Consider the following 26707-nt stretch of genomic DNA (forward strand, 5'->3'; position numbering starts at 1 on the left):
TTACTAATGGTGTGTTGTCTTTTTCCCTGTTGTTTGTGTCTGTGTGCTGGGACCTAGGCATCTGGAGTTAGGCTGTTGGTTGTGTCTTTTGCTGTGTCTATCTTACCACCTTTGTTGGGTGGGTGTCTGGATCTCTTTTGGATGCTATTCTAACTTGGCTTGTTTTAGATCAGCCAGATGGCACTGGAGGCTCACCCTGGAGCCACTTGTGGTGATATATGACTGGAGAATCAGAAGTGGTCCTAGATCAGCTAGGGCAAGGTGCAGCTGCTGACCACACGAACACAAACAAACCTCATGTGGATCCAGTAGGCTCTCTCTTTGAGATCTGCGTGTAGCTCAGAGCATGGATCCTCAGATAGCAAGGTCTTGAGGTCACAGAGACAGAGTCCTTCTTATTATTACTAGCAAAGTATAGTTGACAAATCTCACCAATGATTGACAGGAATACGTAACAATATTGTGGTGAAGAACTTTTCCTAATACATTTATTCTCCAAACACCTTCTTAAAAATTAATTGAATTAAGCCCTCAGGCTTTCTAATTTCTTTCTTTCATGAATACAAGATACCTAATAAATTTTCATCAAGGAGAGGAAGAATCAAATTCTGTGATTTTTTTTTAACACTCCAAAGCAACAAGAATATTACTGGGACATAGAGACCAATTAGGTATCATCTGAATAGAACTGAGTAACTGATGAAATAACGGAGAACAGTTAATAGCAGGGTAGGGTTTTCCTCTTTATGAGTTTTCCATCAACCCTTCAAGCTTCTTCTAATAGACAGGAAAAATACTTAGAGCCCATGACAGGTATGTGCTCTGCAGCTGGGCTTGTTTTGTCCTGTGTCGTCTTGGAAAAGACAATGAAGGAAAAGGCATTTTTCAGGAATCCTGAGTATAGAGTTAGAAGCACCTAATGATGTGATTGGGTTTGTTCTGTTTTGTTAGTGCATTTTAACAGGGTGCTGTGTTTGCCAAAATAGGATATGATCATATGTCACCCAGACCTAACTCTATTAACATGTAAATAAAATTATGTCTGTACACTGAAAACACAAGCATTTTGCTAGCAATATTACCCATTTTTCTTTAGAAAATGAAAAGAAAAAGGATAACTGATGCAAATTTCTCAATATGGATTTCTAAGATAAAAGTAAAGTATCTGACAACCAGGGCAATGTTTTAAGAGCTGAATGTTTCCAGTGCTCTTTCCCAGTTCTCTCTCCTGCCATCCTCCCAAAACTTGATCCTTCCAGTTCCCCTCCCCATCTCCTCTCCCACCCAGTTCCCTCACTTTATCCACCCCAAATATCAGCTTTATTTTCTCTTTTCAATATGATTCAAGCATCCTCCCTTGAGCCCTACTTGTTAGTTAGCTTCTTTGAGTCTGTGGATTGTAGCATGGTTATCCTATATTTCATGGCTAATATCTACTTATGAGTGAGTACATATCATGAGTGTATTTCTGGGTCTGAGTTACCTCACTCAAGATGATATTTTCTAGTTCCATCCATTTTCCTGAAAATTTAATGATGTCATTGTTTTTTAATAGCTGAGTAGTATTCCATTGTATAAATGTACCAGGTTTTCTTTATCCTTTTTTTAGGTAAGGGGCATCTATGTTGTTTCTAGTCTCTGGCTATTACAAACAATGCTGCTATAAACATAGTTGGGCAAGTGTCTTTGTGATATGGTAAAACATCGTTAGGGCATATGCCCAGGAGAGGTATAGCTGGATCTTGAGGTAGAGCTATTCCCAATTTTCTGAGAAATCACTGACTTTATTTCCAAAGTGGTTGTACAAGTTTTCACTCCCACCCACAATACAGGAGTGTTTCCCTTGCTCTAAATCCTTGACAGCATGATCTGTCACTTGAGTTTTTTATCTCAGCCATTCTGATGGATGTAAGATGGAATCTCAGAGTCCTTTTGATTTGTTTTTCCCTCCTGACTAAGGCTGTTGAACATTTCATTAAGTGTTTGGTGGTCATGAGAGATTCCTCAGCTGAGAATTCTCTGTTTGGGACAGTACCCCATTTTCAACTGGCTTGAGGGAGAACTAGAAGCATTGGGGGAAGTACTAGGGATCTCTGGGATGAGCTACTAGGCAATGGGTACTCCCAGAAATCTACAAGGGTGCCCCTAGCTAAGACTCCTAGCAGTAGGGGATATGGAATATGAAATGGTCACCTCCTGTAACCAGGCAAGACTTCCAGTGGTGGGGTGGGGATACCAATCCAGCCACAAAACCTTTGACCCCAATTTTTCCTGCCTCTAAGAGGTACAGGGATAAAGAGGGAGCAGAAAGCGAGGGAATGGCCACCCAATGACTGGCCCAACTTGAGTCCCATGACATGAGAGTCTATCCCTGACACCATTGATAATATTCTGCTGTACTTGAAGACAGGAGGCTAACATAACTGTCATCTGAGTGGCTTCATGCAGCAGCTGATATAAATAGATGCAGAGACCCACAGCCAAACATTAGGTGGAGCTTGTGAAATCTTGTTTGTGTGTGTGTTGGGGTTGGGGATAGATTGAAAGAGCCGGAGAGGTCAAGGACAGCACAAGAAAACCACAGAATCAACTAACCTGGACACATAGAGACTCATGGAGACTGAACCATCATACCATGTAGTGACATCAGAACTCTACTACAATTCAAATTCTTTGTCATTATTATTATTATTAGCTTTAAAGGGGAGCTAGTCAGTTTGCAACCTCACAGAACTTTCTCATTTTTCCAGAGGAAACACACTTGTTAAGTCCTAGCTTACCATCTGGCTATTTCCTTTTCAGTTATTTTTGGTGTCCTTTGCTGAGTGGAAGGTGCTGTATATTGGGATATATATGTATATTCTTACTATTGGTTAATTAGACTCTAGTTTTCATCCTGAAGTTAACTATCATCATTTTACTTAGTAGGGAATGGATAATAAGATTCAAAACTAGTACAACGCCCAACAGAGCTTCGGATGGGGAGACGGATCTGCCACTCAGATCTACTCAATAGCAATGCACACACTTCATGTACACGACTCTCTGTTATGGTTTGCTTCTGAAAAGCAACCCTGGCTCGTGTACCGATGGCTTGGGCTCCAGGTGGAGGGCTACTTTGAGAGTTGTGTTGGTGGCTACTTTAGGAGGCAGGGTCTAGCTGGAGGAGATGAGTCACTGGAGGCATGCCTCTCATTGTTTTATCTGGTCTCTGGTCCTCTCTCCCTGCTTTCTGGACAGCAGGAGTTGAGATTTCTCCTACAGGCCTTTCTGCCATGGTAATCTGTGCTACGGTGGCCCAGAAACCAAGACGCCAACCAACCACAGGGTGAAACCAAGACCTATAGAGTATCTTTCCTCTTCAGTTGCTTTTTCTCAGGTGTTCCTCACAGTGAAGACGTGACTGGCACACCCTCCTTTAGAAGCCACACCACAAACCCATTAAGGATACCAGTTGTATAACTTCTGAAGGGATAGAATCAAGGGCAAATGCTCATCTCCACGTACATCCACATCCCCCTCACCCACCTGTCCAGTTGCCTTATCCCGAAACACCATCACCAGAGTGTATCATCCCATGCTCTAGGTGATTAAAAAGACTTCTATGAAGGGGAGGAGGTCCTCCCCTATCAGTGGACTTGGAAAGGGGCAGGGAGGAGACCAGGGAGGGAGTGTGGGGTTGGGGAGGGAATGAGGGAGCGGGATACAGCTGGGACACAGAGTTAATAAAATGCAACTAATAAGAAAAATAAAATTTAAAAAAAATAAAAAATTAAAAAAAAAAGACTTCTATGATCTGGAAGCCTTCTCTTATCTGAACATACATCAGACATCTGAGGAAGTAGCCATTCCTTTGTCTAAAACCCGGAACCTGTGACTTGTCACAGCAGGCTTCTACCAGAGCACTTGTCACGCACTGCCACCCCTTGTCACTTGGCATTTTCACCTGAACTTCTACACAGCACAAGCTCCAGGTTTAGGAGAAGGGCGTAATTCCAGTGGGACCCTAGGCAGGACAGGAGCCTGCAGGGCCTGAAACTCGGGTGTCCTTTATTATCAATACATTTGCTGCAGATAAGAGGGAGAAAAAGAATCCTGTGTGATACGAAAAGGGGCTCCTTTCACCTTCAGCAGTTTCTCCCGGTCAGAAAGCTGCTGTTGTTATAGTAGTATAATACTGCCAGGCTTCTCAGCCATCTTGAGAAAAACAGAGATGAAAATACAGGCTGAAGCTGAGCAGAGGAAGAATGATCCGTCTACTCCGGGAGCAAGATAAATGATAAGGCATGCTATACAGTGAATAGCTGTGTGTGAAGTCTGAACGGATCAAAGCTCGGCTCTCACTTCAAAGAATAGCACCAACATGGTGAGTTTGACTCCATTTTGTTAGAAAATTCCTTTAAGAATTCCTTTTCAACCATCTTTGTAAACAGCCATCTTCTGACCTCAGGTCTCATGGCTGAATGCAAATCTCAAAGGGAAATCCCAGAGATGATTCAAGCTTTTATCTGCTGCAGGGGATTCTTCCTAACCAGAATGATTTTATTATAAACTCGTGATGAGTTCCTTAAAAGGAAAATCAGTATCCCAAGAGAGATGCCTCAATTGCTATAGCACACATGCTCAGGCTTTCTGAATTAATTGAGCTGCAGCCCCCCATGTATTTTCCTGAGAATTAAACCATCATCAAGAGCAAAGAAGACTTCAAGCCAGCTGAGTTCAGTCAATGCACAAGAAACTCTAGCACAGGCAGGGGGATAGCTGACCGTCAGTGAGCCAGTCTAAAGGTGGAAAATGTCTTGAAAATTATTTCCAAGCTATCCATAGAGCACTGGCCCTCTGACCTAGATCAGCATAAATGGCAGTGCTCTATTTGGGGCAGGAACATAACCCAAGATGATAATTTCTACTCCCTCTCCCTTTCATTTTCTAAAGATACTGATCTCACCTTTCTACCACAACTCCCAGCATAACCTCTTTCATTCACGGATATGTGTCTGGACATGGGCTTTGTATGTAAGACATCTAATCTACTCAAATCTACATGCCCTGAAAAGTGTTCCAGCTCCACAGAATAAGACCCAAAGGGCCAGATCATAAAATCAAAACAAAACCAAACAAACAAAAAACATTCAACTCTTCAGTGTTAGAAAAGAGGAAGAGACCCAACCCTTGACACTATTAGTGATACTCTGATGTGCATGCAGACAGGAGCCTAGCATAACCGTACCCTGAGAGGCTCCAACCAGCAGTGGATTGAAACAGATGCTGAGGCCCACAGCCTCATGGAAGAGTAGAGGGAAGGATAGAGGGACCCAGAGGGATTCAGGAACTCCACAAGAAGACCAACAGAGACAACTAACCTAGGCCCATGGGGGCTTACAGAAACTGAAGCATTAACCAAAGATCATGCATGGACTGGCGCTGGGCCCCCTACACATATGTAACTGATAAGCAGCTGGGTCTTCATGTGGGTCCTGTAACAAGTGGAACAGAGGCTGTCCTGACATAGACTCTGTTGCCTGCTTTAGATTACTTTCCTCTACCTGGACTGCTTTGTCTGGCCTCAGTGGAAGAGGATGAGCTTAGTCCTGATTTGACTTGATGTGCCAGGTAGCTTGGGAGGGGTCCCCTTTCCTAGGGAGAAGAGGAAGGGGGAAAAGAGGTAGGAGGGTAAGACTGGGAGGAGAGGAGAGAGGAGGCTGCAATCTGGATGTAAAATAAATAAATAAATAATTTTAAAAGAAATAAAAGAGAAGAACTAGGTATATCTCAAATAACCAATAGATCAGAAGCATTCTTCATGCCCTCAGGGTAGGTTGGACCACTAGACTGAAGCCACAAAAAAAAAAAAAAAAAAAAAAAAAAAAAAAGATGTTCCAACACAGATTGCAGTATTCTTGGCTTTAGAATTTGAACCCAAAATTACATGTGCAAATGCTTGCATACCTTTGTGTGCCATTTGCATAATGCACTGAAAATTATCTTGCTCTTTATCTCTCGTTCTTTATTTCTTGTTCTTTATTTAAATTTCCCCATGTTACATTTTATCCCAGGCCATGAAGAATTCTAGGGAAAGAGAAGGAGGTTCAGGAAGAAGAGGTACAACCTGTCTTAAGATGTAAAGATAGTAGCTGCTGAGATTCAAAGTCACCAGTAAACAATTTAAACCTACAGCCTAAATCCTCCAGCTAATAAGCCAGCTGTCAGATCCGTCCACAGCTGCCCTAAAAGAGAAAGGATACATTAGAAGAAAGAGCACAGAGAGCCTTGTTAATCACCAGCAGTTGGATTTTAAATTGTTACTGCCTTGCCATTGTGCTGGGGGCTCATGCAATTGTCTCAAGATAATCTTAGGCTGTACCTTTTATCCACAAGCGCCATCAAATCACTGAGATGTACAATAAAATGAAGAAGGATTTTTTCAATCTTACCGAAAAAGATTAAGTGGGTTGATCTGGCTCACATTTACCAAGGGGCTGCATTCAGTAAGATTTCACATTTTCACATTTCTGGTGTAAATTTTCAAGCAGTTCTTTGCTGGTATAAATTAATAGGCAAAGGGAACAAAGACCACAAGTCTGGGCTTCATTTTGTTTTGTTTTTTAAGATTCTGAAAGCATTGTTTTGCTACGAAGTTATTATATTTCAGTGAAAGGTTTTTTGGGTTTTTTTTGGTTTTTTTTTTTTGGTTGCTGTTGTTAAACTGCCATATTTGAGGCAAGTCCACACACAGCATGGTAATGTTCTCAGATCACACAACAAAGATCCCTGAAAATATCCCTTGTGCTCAAATAAAGCCATCACCGTATCCTAATGCAGTTTAACAATACACAATACAGTCATGTGCATGCTATTACAACAAACTAGGTCATTGCAAATCACTCACCAAATGCTCAGATGAAAAGACCATTATCATCAAGGAACTGGGGAAGAAAAAGAATCAATTTTGCAGGATCCAATCTATGAGTCGATGGTATATTGAGAAAATAAATGGTCTGGGAACTTGGCGGGGTGTTCCTGCGCACCTCAGAGAGTACCCCCTCTCCGGCTCTAGGCCAAAATCTGGGACTCAGTGGTAACCAGTGTTGTGGGCCCTGCCATCCGCTGGGCCCACAATGCTTTCCATACCTGCCTTTTAGTTTGATTTCTGCCAGTCGAGCTCTGCCTCTGCTTGGCTAACCCCCGTCAGGGTACCTGTCTGCATGTGGGCTGTATGATCCATGCATTCAAAGAACTCTGTTTTCATGAAGTTTAACTTCTTTGATTTTCAAAATATTAACATAAATAGTAACCCAGATTCTGCCTCTTCTATCTTACTTCATTTCTGTTTTATAAAAATGTTCTCCATAGGTATGTGGAGGGTGCAGAACAGGCTACAGACGGCAAGAAGGTAAAGATGAGAGTAGTGAGTCAGGACTCCAAAAATGGGATGCAAATAATACCTTCCCAATCACATAGCTTTTAAACATTTCAAGACTTGGTGCAGTTACAAACAAAGAAAAACTAATTATTCTTCTCTCCCCCAAAAGTAAGTGAGTTCTTGGCCAAACCAGTAGACTGAGAGATAAAGGAATAACTGATGTGAGTATCAGCAGTACCAGAGCAGGACCCCAGAGGGTCCTGAGAACATTGGATCACCATGTTCCTAAGCCCAAGCTGGCTAAGAAACAACTGACTGAACAAAATGAGACTGAAGCTAACCTGAGACTGAGAAATATGCCCAGATGTGGTTTCTCCTTACCAGGCAGAAATATTAGCAGAACACCTGAATAAGCTACACCGGCGTGGGCACTGTGTGACCCCTGGCCCAACAAACTGGCATTAGGCTTTTTATAAGGATGAAGGAAGTCGGTCTCATCACCTGTCTCTCTTTATGCCTTTCTGTTCATGGTTATTATTAGAGGCACTGACAGCCTTTTTCGGGCACACGACAGTGGTTGGATTCCTATTTTAGGATCCTTTATTGAGTCAGAATAGATACAATTGGTTATCTGAATCCCATTTCTGCACAGAAAACAAAGGTTACTAAGGAAAGCTTTGTATTTCGTTTTTAATTACAGAAGCACAAAACATCGAAGGAAACTTGCTGAGTCCACCTCCATCACATACTCAGCCAGTGATACTGAGAAGCTGATTGTGTACTAGGCATAAATTTGGATATTTTAAATAACAATGAGAGACAAGTCTCTCTACTTTAGAGGTGATAGTCTATCAAGGAAAGACATCAGAGAACTACAAAATTCTAGAAAAGAAAAATATGCTTTGGAAATAGAAGGAAAAGCAGAATAAACAAAAAAGCATTAACAGGTATGTGCAGGAGGGTGAAGGTATCAGTCTGAATAGAATAGTTAAGAAAGACCTTGTGAGAAGGTTTCCCTTGAACAGAAGACTGAAGGTGAAGAGGCCATCCCTGAGGCATGTGAGTCTGTGAGAAGAGCCTTGCAGAGAAGAAAGAGTCAATACGAAGACAGAAATAAGCAGCTAGGGAGACGGTTTGATGGGAAAGGGGCTGCTGCCCAAGCATAAGGACCTGAGTTCGGATCTGTAGTCTCCATATAAAAGGCAGGCACAGTGACAAGTGTCCATAATTCTGAACTGGGGTCCGAGGAAGTGAGAGTGTGGATCCCTGAGGACTGACCCACACACACACACACACACAGAGAGAGAGAGAGAGAGAGAGAGAGAGAGGCATGTACATATTATACACATACACGCCCAGACTAAATATAAGAAAGTTCAAGGAACATCAGAAAACTAATATTGCTAAGATCCTATGGGAAATGGAGGGACTTGGGGGCTCCGGAGGAGTGGTGGGAGCCAGGTCTAGCGGGGCCCTACAGAGCACGTGGAACAGGACCTGACACCAAGTGGACCCGTGTTAAGGATTATTAAGCGGGAAAGTGAAATGGCTGGATTCCCTCCCTGTTAACAGAAGGGCTCCTTCTTCACTGCTGAGAACAGACTGGAGAAGTGGAGTCCAGGTAAGATGCTTTTATGGGAGCTGGCTGACCAGGAAGCAGCCTGGACTAGAGAGATTTAGGGAGCTGCTGGAGATTCTGCAGAATTCAGAATCCCTGTTGAAAGACCCAATCAGAGCAGCTGATGTATCTAATGTGAGGATCAAGAAGGGTTCCAGTCGAGTAGGAGGATGGAGTCATCTTTTGAACCCTCTTCGAAAGACCTTTAACCTTGCATGTGAGTGGCAACTAGGGAGTTTCCTCTCTCACCCATAATCTTCTCCTTGGGAGTTAGGAGAGTAACTCACAAACACCTAGCTTCCCTGCTGAAGTTATAAAAACAGCCCTTAGTACCTTCTCTCTCACTGTCTTAATCATGTCTTGTGTCATCTCACTACTCCTTTCTCTTCTGTCCGAGAAGGGTGTGTAAGGTCCAGGTGAATATCATTTCATGAAAATAATCCCGGTCAAAGATGGGGCTGGGCCCCTGGAGACCCAACTCAACCTAGATTTAGGCTCTGCCAAGCGTCACTCTAACAGCTGTATCTAAGAAAGAAAACACCCCCTTCCTAGCAACCAGAGGCTCGCTCAAGGTCAACAACCAAACTGCTACTGGAATCTATCTTCCTTAATTCTCTCTCCAAAGGGGGGAGGGTACACAGAGAAGCTTTTTCAAGATTTAAATATCTTATTGTTAAACATCCTTCAGTATCATCTGTGACAAACGTCGGCTTTATCCCAGGAAAAGAAAATACTTCTTCTAGAGAAATTATTTTTATTGCCTAGTGACTAATTTCCACACTGTATGTGGATTAGCTCAGAGGCACATCCCTAAGCCCTCAGATGAATTATCCGTGGGAAGTGGGCGTCGAGTGGGCTGAGAGTCTGACAGAACCCCTCCCAAGCCTGATCCGCACAGGTGAGAGGATGTGGAATCCACAAGCCTGTGGAGCAAAAAGCACGACAGCACATTCCCGAGGCTTACGTAACAGCTTTTCAGAGGTCAAAAACTGCTCCCCCTGGCATTTTCTGAAATCCTCTAGTCAGCTCAGCTGCTGTGGATGTGGTTTTTCACTTCCAAGGGTCCTAAGAAAGACTGTTATTATTCTTTGTACTTCGGAGCTAAATCATCTTGCATTGCACACAAGTCAGCATGACTGTTTTCAACCAAACTGTGAACAGTTCCTTCCTGCAGCTATTGTTCTGTGATTTCCGCCCATCATCAGGGACAATGGGTTCCAGTTGCAAACCATATGCATGAATATGGCAGCCATCATTACACTAGGCTGGCTCTCTGGCTGGAAGTCAGGAAGACACTTAGATTGAGCGCATTGTGCTGCTAAGATTTGGGACAGAAAAATGACAGCTTGAAATAACTGCAGAGTAGAGTACAGAGCGTCTGAGCAGAGCCCTGTGAGCAGGCACTCGTAGGTCTCTGGATTTTCCATCATTTCTTAGAGAAAGCATGGATGGGGTAGGAAGTAAAGTGGAGAGGGAGTGGCAGAAGGTAAAGACAAAGAGAAATGGACCCTGAATCCCTTGTTCCTCTTTGTTTCTTTTGTGTGTTTCTCCATGGAAGCATAAAATTACCAGACTCTGAAGATGGCCGAGGGGTTTGCTTCCGTATACAGAGTCTGCTTCCTGACTGTTGTAACTGCATTCATGCAGGGCAGTATTCGACTGCGCAAAAACAGCCACACAGTGCCGGACTCACTCTTTCCCTCATCCGGAAGTACTAAGCACATTCTACTCACAATCTTTAGCTCTCCTGGAAGTTCAAGGACCCCTCCACGCATCATCTAAAATCTGAGCAGCGGGCTCAGGCATGTGCAGAACCTTAGATACCCGAGGAAGACGAGAGCTCCCCTGAGTACTTCCCCACAAGCCATCTCTTTCTGGTCATCACTGTAGACCTCTGCACATTGTAGGTGTTCAACAACAACAAAAAGAAAATATTTGAGAGAATAAATAAGTCAGACCCCCTCCTTTCTGTCTCCACGAGAAACAGGAGAGACACCGCTCTGAGACTTTTGACTTGCCAGCTCCTAATTTTTTTCTTCAACCTTCAAAGGCCATTTTGGGTCAGACGTTTATTCTTCAATGCAAAAACAAAACACAAAACAACAACAACAACAAGCTTGCAATCCCAGCATCAGAGTGATACTCTAAGTGAAATTCAAGTCCAGCCCATATTCGGTATGTTGTAAGAAGCTCACGCTGCCCATGTCTGCTGGAAGTGAATGCTCCTTTCTGCTCTGTCCATGAACATCTCTTTACTGGTCACTTATTGGCCTCACTTTACTGTGCAGGTTTTCAGACAAATTTTGCCAATTATTTCATAAACAACTTCTCACAGAAAAGAACTGCATTTGATCATTTTTCTTATATTCTAATTACTGTGCTAGCTGCAGCAAAGGTAGGTAATTATTTGTTGACATAAATCAGTAAGGAAGCATCCTATCTATACAACATTCCTGTTAAGAGCTGGGGAGATGGCTCTGTGGTGAAGGGTCCTGGCTGCTCCTCCAGAGGAACTTGTGGTTTCGTCCTGTCTCCACTGCTTGTTAGCTTGCAGAAATCATTACCTGAATTGGCCTCAGTCTGTTAAAATGTAAAACAAATGCAGAGCTATTTCTATAGGGTTGTTGTGAGGCTTTTACAAAAGATAATGTTCATTGGTACTCAAGAAACAGAAGCACCATTACAGCAATTTCTCATCTTATCGATCAGGACCCTTATAACAAACACACAAAAGTCTGTTGACTCAGATACATAGATGTCTCTCAGGTGCCAGGGTGACTGGCCACCCATTCATAGGACCCTGTGCCCAGGAACACATTCCAGGACAATTTGTCACTACAGAGCTCTTCACATATTGGCATCAAAACATGACTTGCCTCATGTCAGTTATTTGTGTGACATGAATCAAGGACCACCTAAGAGATCCCACTTCTGGGAATATGTCCTAAGCAGTCTCCAGGGTATCTAAAATTTCACTAATGGAGAAAAACACACAGGGGCTATGATACGAATGAGAAGGTTATTCAGGAAGAAAACAACAAAAACCACATGAGCTCTGCTGATCAACTTCTCCTGACAGAGTTTGGGCACACACTGCATCTGGATGGAGATGCTGTGTGTAGAAAGCAGATCCCTGTGGGAGGTGATCTGTGCCACAGGACCCTTCAAACACAGCATCCTCGGCTTTCCACTTGACTGGTTTCTAACATCCAGCCTACAGGTCTGCGGGTGCCTGCATCTGAAACTATCATAGAAGTAAGCTCCTTCTTAGCTTTCTGCCTCATAGAACTCATGTGAATTTCCATATACTGGGTCTGGGCTCTATGCCAGCAACTGACATGGAAGAGCCAGCATTACCTGCCAGGACTCTGCAAGCAAAGGGAGAGGCTGATGGGCCAGCAGAAAGGATCAAATATTTTGAATACCCTGGGCTGATTAGAAAAGGCCAAAAGTTCTTCCACGGAAAGAGCATAGTTCATAACTCTGATAATTTATACATGGGCTCACTTTCCCTGGGTAATTATAGATTATTATCCAGCTAATTACAGTACACAGTTTTAAAAGATCTGAACTTTATTAGCCCAATCTGAAAATTACTGTGAAACGTGATTTGAAAAGAAAAAGCATCGCTCCAGTCTCGCCAGGGTTACACAGCGCAGTAGCTTCATGGTGTCTTCCTGTGTGAGTCGGGCTTGTACTGCTGAACAGCTCGCAGACATCCTAGCAAGGCGATTTCAGCGTCTCACTTCTAAATGCCTTTTCTCCGAAAGTGGAGAAAAGTAAAATAGAAAGTGGTTGCAGGGGGAAGGAGGTGGGGGGGGAGAGGACCAGATCAGTGAAATTTGAATTCTAGAAACCTATTAAATCAACTTAGCCCTCAAATGTTGCAAAGAGAACACTTACACCAAAAACTACTCATAACTAACATTTAAATTTACCCCAGCATTCTGTGTTTAATCTGACAGAAGAGATCTGAAAGTGAAGCTGAAGAGCAATGCTAAGTACTGATTGTAAAAACATAGGCTAAATGAACAGTAGCCTGATCTCCAGAACAGGACTGTCAAACTTCATACAAAAATATGGGTATCCAATATGATAATATTTAAAGCTGGGAGGGAAATGCTCCTGAGAATTCCCAAGTATGAGCTTTCAATGCCAAGTTAAAATTATCTGATCCTCCTTTATAGTCTTTGCTGTTATCTACTAAGAACCTCCTCAATGAATACTGAAAGAGAGAAAATAAGAGAATTATGGGGAACATACTCCTGACAATGAGAGACCAAAAGATAAGCAGCGATTGTTATGTAGAGTAGGCGCGGTATAGCAGTAAGTTCCCTGAGGGGATAGCTACCTCGCTGCATTCTTTCCCGCCTTCCCGGTTCCGGGTGGGTACGTGACTCGACTCACTATCTGCCTTCCCGCCTTCCCTGTTCTGGGTACGTGACTTAACTACGGCTTTGTTCAAACCACCCAATCAGAACCCTGTAACTATGCTTCTCGCTTCTGTAACCGCGCTTCCTGCTCCCGAGCCGTATAAAAACCCGTCACCCCAACCGAGAGGCGTGCAAGTCCTCCGATAGGCTTGGTCGCCCCGGGTACCTGTGTATCAAAATAAACCTCTTGCGGCTTGCATCCGAAGGCTGGTCTCGCTGTTCCTTGGGAAGCGGGGTCTCCCTGTCTAGATAGGCTCCTGGGAGTCTTTCATTCGCCCCGGGTACCCGTGTATCAAAATAAACCTCTTGCGGCTTGCATCCGAAGGCTGGTCTCGCTGTTCCTTGGGAAGCGGGGTCTCCCTGTCTAGATAGGCTCCTGGGAGTCTTTCAACAAGAACCCACATCCACTGTCTCCCTCACCCACGTCATCTCCTGGTTCTCTGAAGCACACTCTTAGCCACCTGATATAAATCACCACTCCCAACCTTCATCTTATATTTATGCAACATAAGTTCACACACTGGTTATTTCTAAGTAGGAAATAGTCAAGGGTTAAGGTACAGAAAGAGGCAGAAAAGGCAATGTTCTAATTAATAAATAAAGGTATCAGTACCTTATTTTTTAACTTTCAAAATGATTTTGTAAACTACTTGGGTATAAAACAATCACTGATTAATATACTTGAAAGGAAACACAGCCTAGTTAAAAACAAAATCGTATCATTAACTAGCAACATACATTTTCAAAGAACATCCTTGTGTGTTGCATGTAATCAAAGAAGTCAGAAAATCCTTCTACCCAACAAAGGCTTAATCCATACCTAATGTGCTAGATACCCCATTGCAGCCACTGAGGTGAGGCAAGACAGATGAGATCCTAACCTTGAGGTACAGGGGTGAGGGAGGATGGAAAGAAAATAAAATAAACGATCAAGGCAGATAAAAAAAAAACTGAGTTACTGGGGGCTGTGGAGGGCTCTGGAGAAAAATGAAACAGACTCAGATCTAGATTAGACCTTTGAATTCCATGTTCAAGGTTGAGGCCTCCTGCATTCTCTTGATCACTGCCTAACTGAGCTTTGCAAAGTTCATTCAGCTTAGAGAAGGACTCTTAGCTAATCATCCGGTGAGTCTGTAAAAGCATGAAATACAGTCCTTCTCATGACTCCTGTTTTTTCTCTCCCACCTCTGTCTCTTGTTTATACATAACCTTTGTATGCACGGCAGAGTTTGCCGAGGTTTGTGGGGAAGAGCAAGGAAGTTTCTCACCACAAATATTTGCCATTTAAATTAGATGTCTCCAAAACCCAGTGACACTCTATCACTTTGCTCTTTTTCTGGCTTCGGCATTCTGTTTTCTTCAGTTCTTCTGATCAGCTCTGCATGGCACTTATTGCCTTACCCCCTAACAAACCATCAACGTTGGTCTTTTGCTTTTGTATAAGCCCCTTAACAAGGTATTACTGGAAACAGACAATTTCCTCCTTGGCAGAAATTCTGAAGCCAGCTGTTAATATGATAATTTATTTCAACAGCCACATGAAATAGTCAGAAATCTATACTTTGTTGCATTATGTGTATGAATTGTTTAAAAATATCCTTTGATTTGCGATAACTAAAAGTTTGAATGAGACCCACGCACTTTCTTCTTGAGTCAGTTTGCCACATCCACTTGGCATCCCACAGACTATGTGCCTGGTGCACAGTAGGCCCTCAATAAATGTTTGATGGATTTAATTTCATGTACTACAACCTACACATGCACCATGGTGAGGACAAAACACACATCTGACAGTTCAGTGCTCAAGAAAGGCAGCTAGGTTATTAGTGGCAATTTGCCACCAGCGGTAGTTAGATGTGGCTTGTTTTCCATGCTGCTTCCTGATCTCATCATTAGAAAGTACTCCTGAGGTACCCGTGGAAGTGAGCACAGGGATCATCCCTACGGTTAAGACCTGACACTTAAAGATACAATACACAGATTGTCTCAGAGAAAACAGCTAATAGGCGTGATGAGCTCAATGCTGTGATGTCTCCGTTCATCTATTACTTGGGTCCTAACAGCGTTTAATACACATTGCCACACAGCTGACTTGGAATCCTCATTGCCCTTGAACTGCTAATATGCTTTGATTGATAATAGACCTCATAGAATTAGTTGGGCTTTTGAAATGATTTCTTTTTTTCAGTCCAGTGAATGTATTTCTAGTTTATACTGACTTGAGGAAACTCTTCAGCCAGTCCAAGCTCTGAGTTATCACTTGTCACATCCATTTGTCTTTGAATCAGCTGCCTCCAATCTACAGGCTATGCTGTTCTCTTTACTTTTAAGGCTACAACATAATGCTAATCTATTCATTGTCAGCATTCCCCATTGTATTACGGGCTTTCTGGGTGCCCATGTGACATTTTTCCCTTTTTAATGCTTTAGTGTATACACAAAGCTTGGCGAATGGTTTTACTTCCTTAGCAAATATTTACTGATCAAATCACTCTCTTCTCATTCTAAGACAGGTGACTCTTAGAAGGGGGTAGGAAAGCCATGATACTAATTAGAAAATAAAGCATTTAGATTACTACTTACTGTCTATCGCATAAACGATAAGTATTTTGTAATCTGCCCTATTATAACATTTAAAGTATAATTTGTGGTATGCTTTTTAACACACGAATGGCCCACTTCACCAGAACAAAGTAGTTTTTCTCTAACTTTTAGAATTTATAATGGTAAATCCAATGGTTCATTGCCAAATTCACTTAGTCTGTTCTTGGTCTCTGAGTTCTTAATTCTTATGAAAAAGAGGAGCTTGAAGCATAAAAAAGCAAGAAAGTTGTCCAAACTGTACGTCTAAGTAATAAATGTTTTCCATTTGCCATGCATAAACAGTGCACATCCATCTTGCTTGTCTATTGATCTTGGTACCCATAGATGGTACCAATTAATACTATGGGGTGGTAATGAGGATGTTTGATTACTATCTTCTTTACTCTATGTATTCGTTGAAATCCTTTTGGAAAGAAGGATTGTCCCAGTATTTCTCACTCATCATTGGTATATACTTAAACATATTTATTTTATTCATTGAGTTACAAACTAATGCTATTTATTTTGTTAATGGAATTGGGACCATTTGCAAACTCACTAGGGTTATCTCTGTGCCCTTTAAAACCATCTGTATGTTTTTCAAAAATTATTTTATCTGTGGCCTCACAAGATGCTATAGCCAATTGTTTCTCTAAGGATAGAAGCCCCAGTCTCCTTTTTGTTTACTTGTTTGGTGGGTAAAGTTAATTTTTCTTAAATGAATGGTTCTTTGTCCATTTGAAAGACGGTTCTTAAGTGTCTGCTGAACAACAGCGAAACAACTGTGGTGAGCCACAGTCTCAGCCCTCCACTTCCAAGGCCCAACCTAAAACATGAGCAAGCAGAATACTCTGAGAAAACATAGAGATGACAAGCTGCTGCTTTGCACACTTTGGCAAAAAAAGAAACAACTCTAGCATATGTTTGAGGTCCTTATTAATCACATTGAGAAAACATTATATTATCATCCAAGAGAAACTGCTACCTCCATCCTTTCCTCCATTAGCATCTCCCAGGAATTTATTACCCATTGAGAGAATTGTTTGCTAAGCAAATAAGTGCTAAGCTTATGAAGACTATAATTCAGGTGGTGACTCCTCAGAGAATAGCATTGTTTTATGAGGTCTACTTAATGTTTCCCTGGGCTGTGCTGACTTTCATTATTCAAGGGAACTGAAAAATGTCTTGGGGAAGAGCAATAATTGGTTGTATCTATTCATGTTTCCGTATAATCGCTATGCTGGACCCATGTAGACAAAGTTCAGTGTTTGTATATTTCAAACAGGACAGATCCAAAATTAAGTGCATAACAGAAAAGGTTAACTTGCCTTCAAGAGTACAACAAAATTATTCATTGCAGTAAAGAAATTCACAGCAGAAGTTAACATAAGAAACCAGCGACTGCATAACGTATGGATTCCTTCCATGGAGCTAGAACAATCTATTTTCTTCATCCTCCCACTGCTCCCCCACCTTCTTTTCTCCCCTCTTCCTTCTTTTTTCCTTTTGTTTTCTGAGACAAGGTCTTACTTTGTAGCTGGCCTCAAATTCAACAAGCTTTCTGTCCTGGCCTCCTACGTGGTAGGATTACAGCTATGAGCTACCACAACAAGCTACAAAATGCTCCTCGTCTATAGGACAATATTTAGACATCAAATGTGAGCTATTTCTGAGCCACTTCCAAAGTAATGTTTTCATGACTTATAACACTACTTTTAAGTATGTTTATTTCTCCTGTACTTTAATATCAGTTTTAAATTATATGTAGTATACCTAAGGTTAATAGTAGGGACTGATATGGCAATTTATGAAGCAAAGTCTTGCTTGCTCTTGCGTGTGGATAAGACTATAAAAAAGGGATGATCCAGTCCAACAAAGTAATTATTTTACCCTAAGAAAACAGTATTCTGAACTCCATGAAGCTCCCTCTCTAAGAAGCTATGGCCCTACAAAACATACATTAATTTGAAAGGTGAGGATCTGAGCTCAAGCTACTGAAACATCTACCTGAGTAGCTGGTGAAAATAAATAATGAGGCCTCATCAATACCAAAGCCATCTGTAATTTTAAGATAATCCCTTTGTTTGACAAAATTTGAGGACCACTGAAATACAAGCAAATGCTTCCGACTTTCACCTTCAGCTAAAATATAAATATGTAATCAAATGTGGTATTGAAAAAATGGCACCAAAAATAAAATTATTTTTTACTTTTAAAACTGTCCTAACAACTGATTCTAAGAAACACAGGGTACTAGACATGAGACTTGTTCCACCACTATACCCAATACAAAACTGGGTGAAATGTGGGAGAGCACCATTCTCATATGTTAGATGATGAGAGCCACAGGGCAGAGTCTGGGAGAGATGATGGAACTAATTCCCCAGGTTTGGGGAGACAGAACAACACGACAGAGAATCTGTCTCACACATGAGTGACTGCTCACTATGCTGAGCTGACAACATTTATGACCAGGTGCTGGCATCACAGGACAAAGGTTTGTGTCAAGTCTTTGTCCACTAAGCAGACAGCTTTGGGAGACTGGGAAATGAAGGAAGATAACAAAGGCTAGAACGACTTTGAGCTGGTAAAGTCTTCCCTCCGTACCTCATACATCCATCTGGGAGCCCAGAAACCCTTAGGAAGAAAGACACACCCTACAATAACGATGAGGGAGATCTTCTAGCACTTTAGTTAACCTACTCCAACAAAATGTAAAATTATTTTTTAAACAGGTAACAGTCAAGACTCTTTCAGTATATATCTTCACAATACTATCTTCAGAAAAAAACAGATATGTAAAGTAGCCCATGTTCAGGAGAAATAGAAGTCAAGAGAGGGAAAGCCATAAATAAAGAGGATGATACTGGCCTTAGCAGATAAGAAGTCCAAAAAGGCTATGTACAAGGGGCTGAAGAGATGGTTCAGCAGTTAAGAGTACTTGCTGCTCCTGCAAAGAACTGGAATTCAGTTGTTAGCACCCAAATCAGGCAGCTCACAGTCACTGGTAATGCTAGCTCCAGGGTATCTGACAACCTCTTTTGGATTCCTTGGACAACAGCATGAATATACACTAAGGCACATAGTGGTCAGCCTTGAGGCCATACACATCCAAATAACAAATGGACTCACTCACTTGGCAGATTATATTTGTACATACACACAGACACAGACACGGAAACGGACACAGACACATATACCAAATATAGTCAAAGTAAAAGAAGCTATCAGCTTGGGAGTTGGGGAGATATAGGTAAGTTTCCAGGGAGAATAGCTTATAGAGACTGGAGGGAGGAAAGGGAACAGGAAGTGATGTAACTATTTCAATTAAAAAATTCTAAAAATAAAATAAACCTTTGAAAAAATAATGAAATACAAAGAAGAATTTAAAGAAAAAGATAGCTATTTCTTGAACGGATGGAAAATCTAAACAAAAAGCAGACACATTTTTGAAATAACCAAATATAAATTCTGTAATTAAAAAATTATATTTAAAATGAAAAGTCACCAAATGGAAAAACCCTGTAAGGAGGAGTGATGGAAGGAGTGGGAGAGAGATAGGAATTGCTGAGGATAAGAGCAAGCAGAATCACCATAAATGTATATATATATATATATATATATATATATATGTATATATATATGTATATATTCATATATGTATGAAACTATCAAAGAACAAATTTAATTCATTATTTAAAATTTTCATCACAATAGCTTTAAACAACTTACATTATACAGAATAGATGGTAAATTAACTAGAAACCAAACCTCTAGAGGTTATACTGAAGAGAATCATTTTTGATTCACAGAGCCATACTTTTAATTACATTTAGAAAAAATAAGTGATCTAACATATGTAAAATTGAAATATCTGAAAGAAAGAGGAAAAGAATAAAACAGAAGTGATTCAGAGAAATTATGATCAGAAATGATAGCATCATATTGTACAGAATTCATAATATATGTACAAGTAAAATTAATGGCAATCATAAGAAAATGGAGACATGAAGAGGCCACATGACTATCGTTCTTATGTTATATATATGTTAGTGAAAGACACATGAAGAGCTTGGCACCCTAAGCATCTTCACGTGTACAGCCAAGTGGCAGTAAGCACACAAGAATTGTTGGGCAGCCATTATAACTCTTAGTTCCCAGAGCTCTTGGATTTCCCTTCAGCTAATCTCTGCCCATTAAACACATACCCCTTGTTCCCACCTTTCCTGGGCAGCTGTCATGCTACTGTCTGTTTCTAGGAATTTTACCTCTCTATTGCTTCATAGAGATGCAAACACACAGTATTCGCCTTTCATAGTGAGCATTTTTCACTTAGCTTAATACCCTTCAGATTCAGCCATGCTACACCGTATTAGAATTCTCTCATTTCCAAAAACTAGATAATAGTCTATTACATATGTATGCCATATTTTTAATGAGAAAATGTATTTTGTTGCACAGGTGTTTTTCCTGCATGTCTCTCTGTACACCACTTGCGTACCTGGTGCCTTAGGAGGCCAGAACACAATGACAGATGCCCGCGACTGAATGTGCAGACAGTTGTGAGCCTCCGTGTAGGAACCAAACCTGGGCCCTCTTGGTCTCAGCTCTTATCTGCTGAGCCATCTTTTCAGCTTCCCATCCCATATGCCACATTTTCTTTATTCATTCATCTGTCTGTGGACATTTAAATTGCTTCCACCCCTGGGCTATAGTAAACAATGATTCTATGAATATTTGTGTACAAATACCTCTTCATATTTCTGCTTTCTTGGCTTTTAAATTTACACCTAGAAATGAATTTTTCCATTCTTTAATGAAAGGTACCAGAGTGTTCCTGATTAGGAGGGTCTCACTGGAATAAAGCTCAGTGTAGAATGCTTTCATAGTGTGTGTAATTCCCTAGGTCTAATGTGCAACGCACTAAAAGTAAAAACAAGTAAGAGGGTTTACTGGTGGCAGGATAAAACAGACACACCCCAAAGTATCTTTAGAATTGACACAACTGGGCAGAATTTTAATAAAGAAATAGAATATTTTAACAAAATCATCAATCAACCTGCCTTGGTATCTATAAAAGTGAGCTTTACTTTCAAGTACACACCGACTGTTTACTGAGCTATACTGTTTGATGTACTAGTTTAGTTTGATCCCATGTCCCCTACAGGCTCCTGTGGTGGTGTTACTTAGGAAGCCTGGGAACCTTTAAGGGGGAGGGCCTAGCTGTGGTCGCTAGGAGCGGGTTTTTGATGGTTGTACTGAGCATCCGGTTCCTGCCTTGTTCTTTGTCTCCTGATCTGCCATAATGTGAAGAACCTCTGCAGGACGCTTCCACCCACGACCCGACCTTCCCCACCATGCCTTCCCCACCACAATGAACCCAAGCTCTGAAACTGTGAGCCGAAATGCGTCATTCCCTAAGTTTCTTCTGTTGGAGATAACATTCATGGCAATGAGAAAGATAAAAATAATAATAATAATAATAAACATATGATAAAGAGCCTAGGCAGATCCCAGGAAATTAAAATCATGTGTGTTATAGTTTCTGAATGCCACAGAAACAAATTAGAACCCAAAAACAGAATGTTAAAATTAAGTATTCAGAAATTAGGCAGCACACTTTTATATAACCCATAAGTCAAAGAAGAAATCACAAGGCAAAATTTAAATCTGTGTGAACTTAATGCATATGAGCACATACTAAAAATGTATGGGATGCATCTAAATTAATGCTTAGCATGGGAGAGGATTTGAGTTGAAAATCTTACATTTAAAGGAAGAGCTTTAATACTTACCAATTAACCTGGGGGCCAGAAAGATAGCTGAGCTGAGCCTGGTAACCTGAGTTCCCTCTGCGGAACCCATGAAGAGGTAGCACAGAACACACACATGCGTGTGCATGTACACATACACACATCATCATCATCATCGTCATCCTCATTATATGATGCTTAAACCTGATCACCTATGCCTACCATGAATTATAAAGTTTAAAAATAGGTATCAATGAAATAGAAAATAAGAACACCATACATTGCAGTAGGGCCAAACACTCCCCGAGGAGTTGACGTCTGTGGGTCTGCCCTGGAGGCCAAGAGCACAGGCGCGGAGAGCCTGTCTAAAACCCCACCCACACGGAAAGAGACGGGTACGGCTGCACATGCTCGTGACTCAGGGGTGTTGCAGAAGCAGTGACGGGGGCCACGCGGGATTGATGGCTGCCGATCTAGCTCCAGTTTGAGTGGGAGTCCCTGCCTCCAGGTAATATGGTGGATCATGATAATCTCAACACCCAGAGCCTCATGCTCACAGGCATATGTATCAGCACCCATGTGTGCATACACCACACATACTAGCAAACACAAACACAAACATGGTGAATAGCATTGGAAAACACCCAAGAAACAGACAAGAAAAAAAACTGAGAGAGAAAACCAAAAAAAAAAAAAAAAACAATTTACCAGGTTTGAAATAAAAGAGAAATTAATATTGCAGGCGTTGTGGAGCCAGTATCAACAACGGCCCACAGGCTTAATCTAGCTACTAACTATTTTTGTGAATCTTGCAAGCTAAGAATAATTGGCTTATACTTTAAAAGTATCGCAGGAAAAAAATAATGGCTTGATGAAAACTTAATGAAATGCGAGCATCGGAGTCCACAAATAGTTTCATTAGCTCACTGCCACATTTGCTCTTCTCTGATCCATCCTTGTTTGCTTCCTCATACCACGGTGTTGAATGACTGTGACAGAGACTGTGTTTATCAATCCCTACCTAAAAAGAAGACTTTCACGATAAAACCCACAATTTTATGTAATTCACCTATGCTAAGAATACTGTAAGAGGAGCTGGGGAGATGGCTCAGTGGCAAAGAGGACTTGTTGCTCTTGTGGTGACCCAGCTGGGGTCCAGCACCCACATGGAAACTCACAGCCATCTATAACTCCATCTCCAGAGGTCCCAACCCTCTCTCCTGGCCTCCACAGGAACTGCATGCACATGACACACAGACAGACATGCTGACAAAACACACATACATATGAAACAAATCTTTACAAAAAGAAAAGTTAGAATAAGAAAGAAATATCACTAGAAGCTTCATGTTAGCTAATGGATTTAAAAATTGGGCTAAGGCTGGGTGTGGCTGTACACATTTGGGATCCTACCATTTGGAAGACAGAAGCAGGAGAATAAGGAATTCAAAGTCATGTCAGCCATGTCCACAGAGTAAGTTGAAGGTCAACCTAGGCTACATGAGACTGTGGGGGCAGGAGGGAGAGAGATCGAAGAGAGAAAGTAAATGTTTGGTTTGAGTCAAAATAAATGCATTGATTGGAAAGCACAATTTAACAAATGTGACTCACACTAAAAAAATATATGAATATGAGTCAGATTTTTATTTGTAATTTAAAATTTTCCCCTAGAAAACCCTAGGCACTTTAATCCACTAAATTCAATTACAGAACGGCCACAGAGCCAAAGAGGAAGGGCACTATAAGAAAATAAACATCAGAGGACACTTTTAAGGTTGGAAAAGTTACTAACCAGGACATTTAAAAGTAGCAACCAAGGGGGACAGCACAGATAAGGTACACTATTCAAATTAAAAATCTCTGTTCATTAAGAGAGTGAAAAGGCAAGCCACAGATAGGAGATGTCTGCAGCACATATCGCTGTGTTGATATCTAAAGCACAAAAAGAGCCAGAAATTATATGGAGACTCCTTTAAAAAAAAATAGGAAAAGCATTGAATGCCACACAAAAGTAAAAGCCAATAAACATAAAAATTTTCAGGAGACACAAATTAAACCCACTGTGGGAAACACCTGCTGTTTGCAATTCAGCATCGTCTCCCGTCCTTTTGGGAGTGCCAAATTTCCTCTGTAAGCCAAATTTCCTTTTGAAAATGACCTCTTAGCCATTCTCAGCCATGTAGCTTGGCCCAGCCTGAGTTCTAGGAAGGGAAGATGACTGACCCAAGCTGACAAACGAATCTCATTTTCCATGGCTGCAGTTTGCTGTGAACATGAAGTGTCAGATTCACTGAAACATGAAAAGACACCACTGCAGCCTCAAGTACAAACGTTCTTCTCCTTTCAACTAGAAATAACGGAAGGCCCCTTTTCCTTGCTTTCTCCTATGATGGAAGTGACTCCGTGTGATCTAGAACTATGTGTCAAGAGATACCAAATTCAGATGAGCAGGAGAGAGGGCATGCAGAATCCCACCACTGATATTTTCAGCTGTGCTGGCCAGTAAATTTCTCCACAGGGAGAGCCTTTGAGTTTCACATCTCATGACTTCAAAACATTGTCCTCCCAAGAAAGGTAGTTAGGCCAGTAAGGGCTTTTACCCCTAAGTGTAACCCCTGCAAGGAGAATCAACTTCTGAGAATTGTGCTCAGTCTCCATGTGCATGCCATGGCACACATATGGCCAGATAAATAGACAGACAGACAGGGTCTCTCTCTCTCTCTCTCTCTCTCTCACACACACACTAAAAATGCTATCTAAACTGATGAGTTTGTGGGCACACATTAGTGTTTTCTAATATGCCTGAGAACTTGGTAGGTGCTCTTTATTCATGACATCTGAGCTTAAAGATACTGGAAAATACGTGAAAATACTTAGTTTAAAAGTAAAGGAAGAATATGGATGCCTTTAGAATAGCTGCCAGGTTGTTGTTGTTGTTGTTGTTGTGTTGTTTTTGTTGTTGGTTTAACTAAAGATAAACAGCTCTTCCTTTGCTGTTTAATTCGATGGTTTAGTAAAATGTCACTAGCTTTATTCTTAAAGACCCTGCAAGAGTGCATGGCCAAGCAATCCCAGTGAAGATGGTAACCCACCCGGCACTGTTGCCCAAGCTCCAGCCTCATCTGCAGGGTGATCTGACTCCTCACATCTATGTGAAATCTTTTTCCAGGGATAAGCAACTCTTATTGGCACAAGGACCTCAGGCTTTCTTCCCATGGAATAAAAATACTAAAGAAATCCCAATTCCTTGAGGGCACATTGTTTCAATCACTGACAGCCAAAGAGAAGGGAGAAAGTGCGCCTTTGCTGTCATTTCTCCCTGCAGGTTCTATGAGCAATATTGCAGTTCCGTGCAGGCAGAGGTGCAGACTGGCCCTGCTGAGGATTTTGAATGTTTTACAAATTATAGAAATAACAGTTTTATTGTTGAAACCCCAAGTTAAAAAGCTGTATCACGACTAAGTTCAGAAAGGAGAGGAGAACCTCCCCTATTAGTGGACTTGGGGAGTGGCAAGCAAGCAGAGGGAGGAGGGAGGGTGGGATTGGGAGGGGAGGAGGGAGGGGCTTATGGGGGGATGCAGAATGAATAAAGTGTAATTGATGAAAAATTTAAAAAAAAGGGAAAAAATAATTTAAGAACCTTAAATGACTTTCAAAATTGGAGGAAAACATGGAGTTAGTCAATTGGCATGGAGCACGTCTTGCCCCTGGGGGCAATGGTCTCCTGAACCTACTCAGAGCTCGGACACCACCACTGCTAGTTCTAGAACTGACGCAGGATGTTCCAACGAGGGGGTTAAGGCTTCTCATAATATTTCCTATAAGCCCACACCTGTTTGTCTATATCCCCCATTTTTATTCATTATTAGCCAGATAGAGCCAAGTAATTGTGGTAATGATACTTGCTTTTTTGCCCAATGCTGCAATGCTAGTAAATTTAGGTATGCCCTGGTTACTCGCATGCCTCACTGGGTGCCTGTGCCCATTGATGCCCCTCACGCTATGACTCTCTTCAGACAGAAAAGGGATCTACAGCCACCATTGTTACTACCATCTCATTGGCGGCTGTTGGAGCTACCACCAGGGCATTAGCCATGAGTCATACTGGGCAGACTGCTCAGACCCTGAATAATCATTTAGCCAATGTAGCTCATGCCTTAGTTGTACATAAAGGAATTAATGCTCAACTAAAAGGAAGCTTGATGGTGTTCAATCAGAGGATTGACCTCGTGCAGGAGCAAATTGATACCCTATGGCAAATCGCTCAACTTGGCTGTCAATGAAAATATGGTGGACTTTGAGTCACTAGCATATAACATGAGAATTTTTCCTGTGCTGCAAATCTGTCTAAACAATTGTCGAGCTATATTTTAGGTAATTGGACTGGAGAATTCGATACTACGATGGAGCAGCTGAGAGTGGCCATTGTCACAGTAAATTCTACCAGAGTGGACGCAGGACTAGCCACAGGATTATCATCATGGATTGCTGCAGCCATGAATCATCTGAAGGAATGGGCGGGCATGGGAACATTAGCAAGCCTTCTGGTGTTGGTCTCCTTGGTTTGCCTGTGGTATATATGCAAGATTAGAGTCGCACAACAGTGTGATGCAGCCATGATCATTCAGGCCTTTACAGCCATTGAAGCAGGACATTCTCCCCAAGCATGGTTGGATACCATAAAAAGCTAAAATGTTACGCTCAGGATGTGAGGCTAAGCACTGCACTCAGGGTCAGCTGCTTTGGACCCAGAGAAGAGCATGTCTGATTGCATGCGGGTTGATGCCCCAGGTCCCACCTCTGAGAAAAAGGTATCAGACGGGTCTGATGCTCTTTGGGTGGATGACACCTAAATGAACATCGGTACAAAGTCCCAATTTATTTCTAATATCAGAGATCAGACCTCTACTCTTGCCTGATGCATCTAAAACAAAAAGGGGGAACTGCAGAGAGCTGT

Source organism: Meriones unguiculatus, chromosome 1 (genome assembly GCF_030254825.1).
Source record: "Meriones unguiculatus strain TT.TT164.6M chromosome 1, Bangor_MerUng_6.1, whole genome shotgun sequence".
NCBI classification, from domain to species: Eukaryota; Metazoa; Chordata; class Mammalia; order Rodentia; family Muridae; genus Meriones; species Meriones unguiculatus.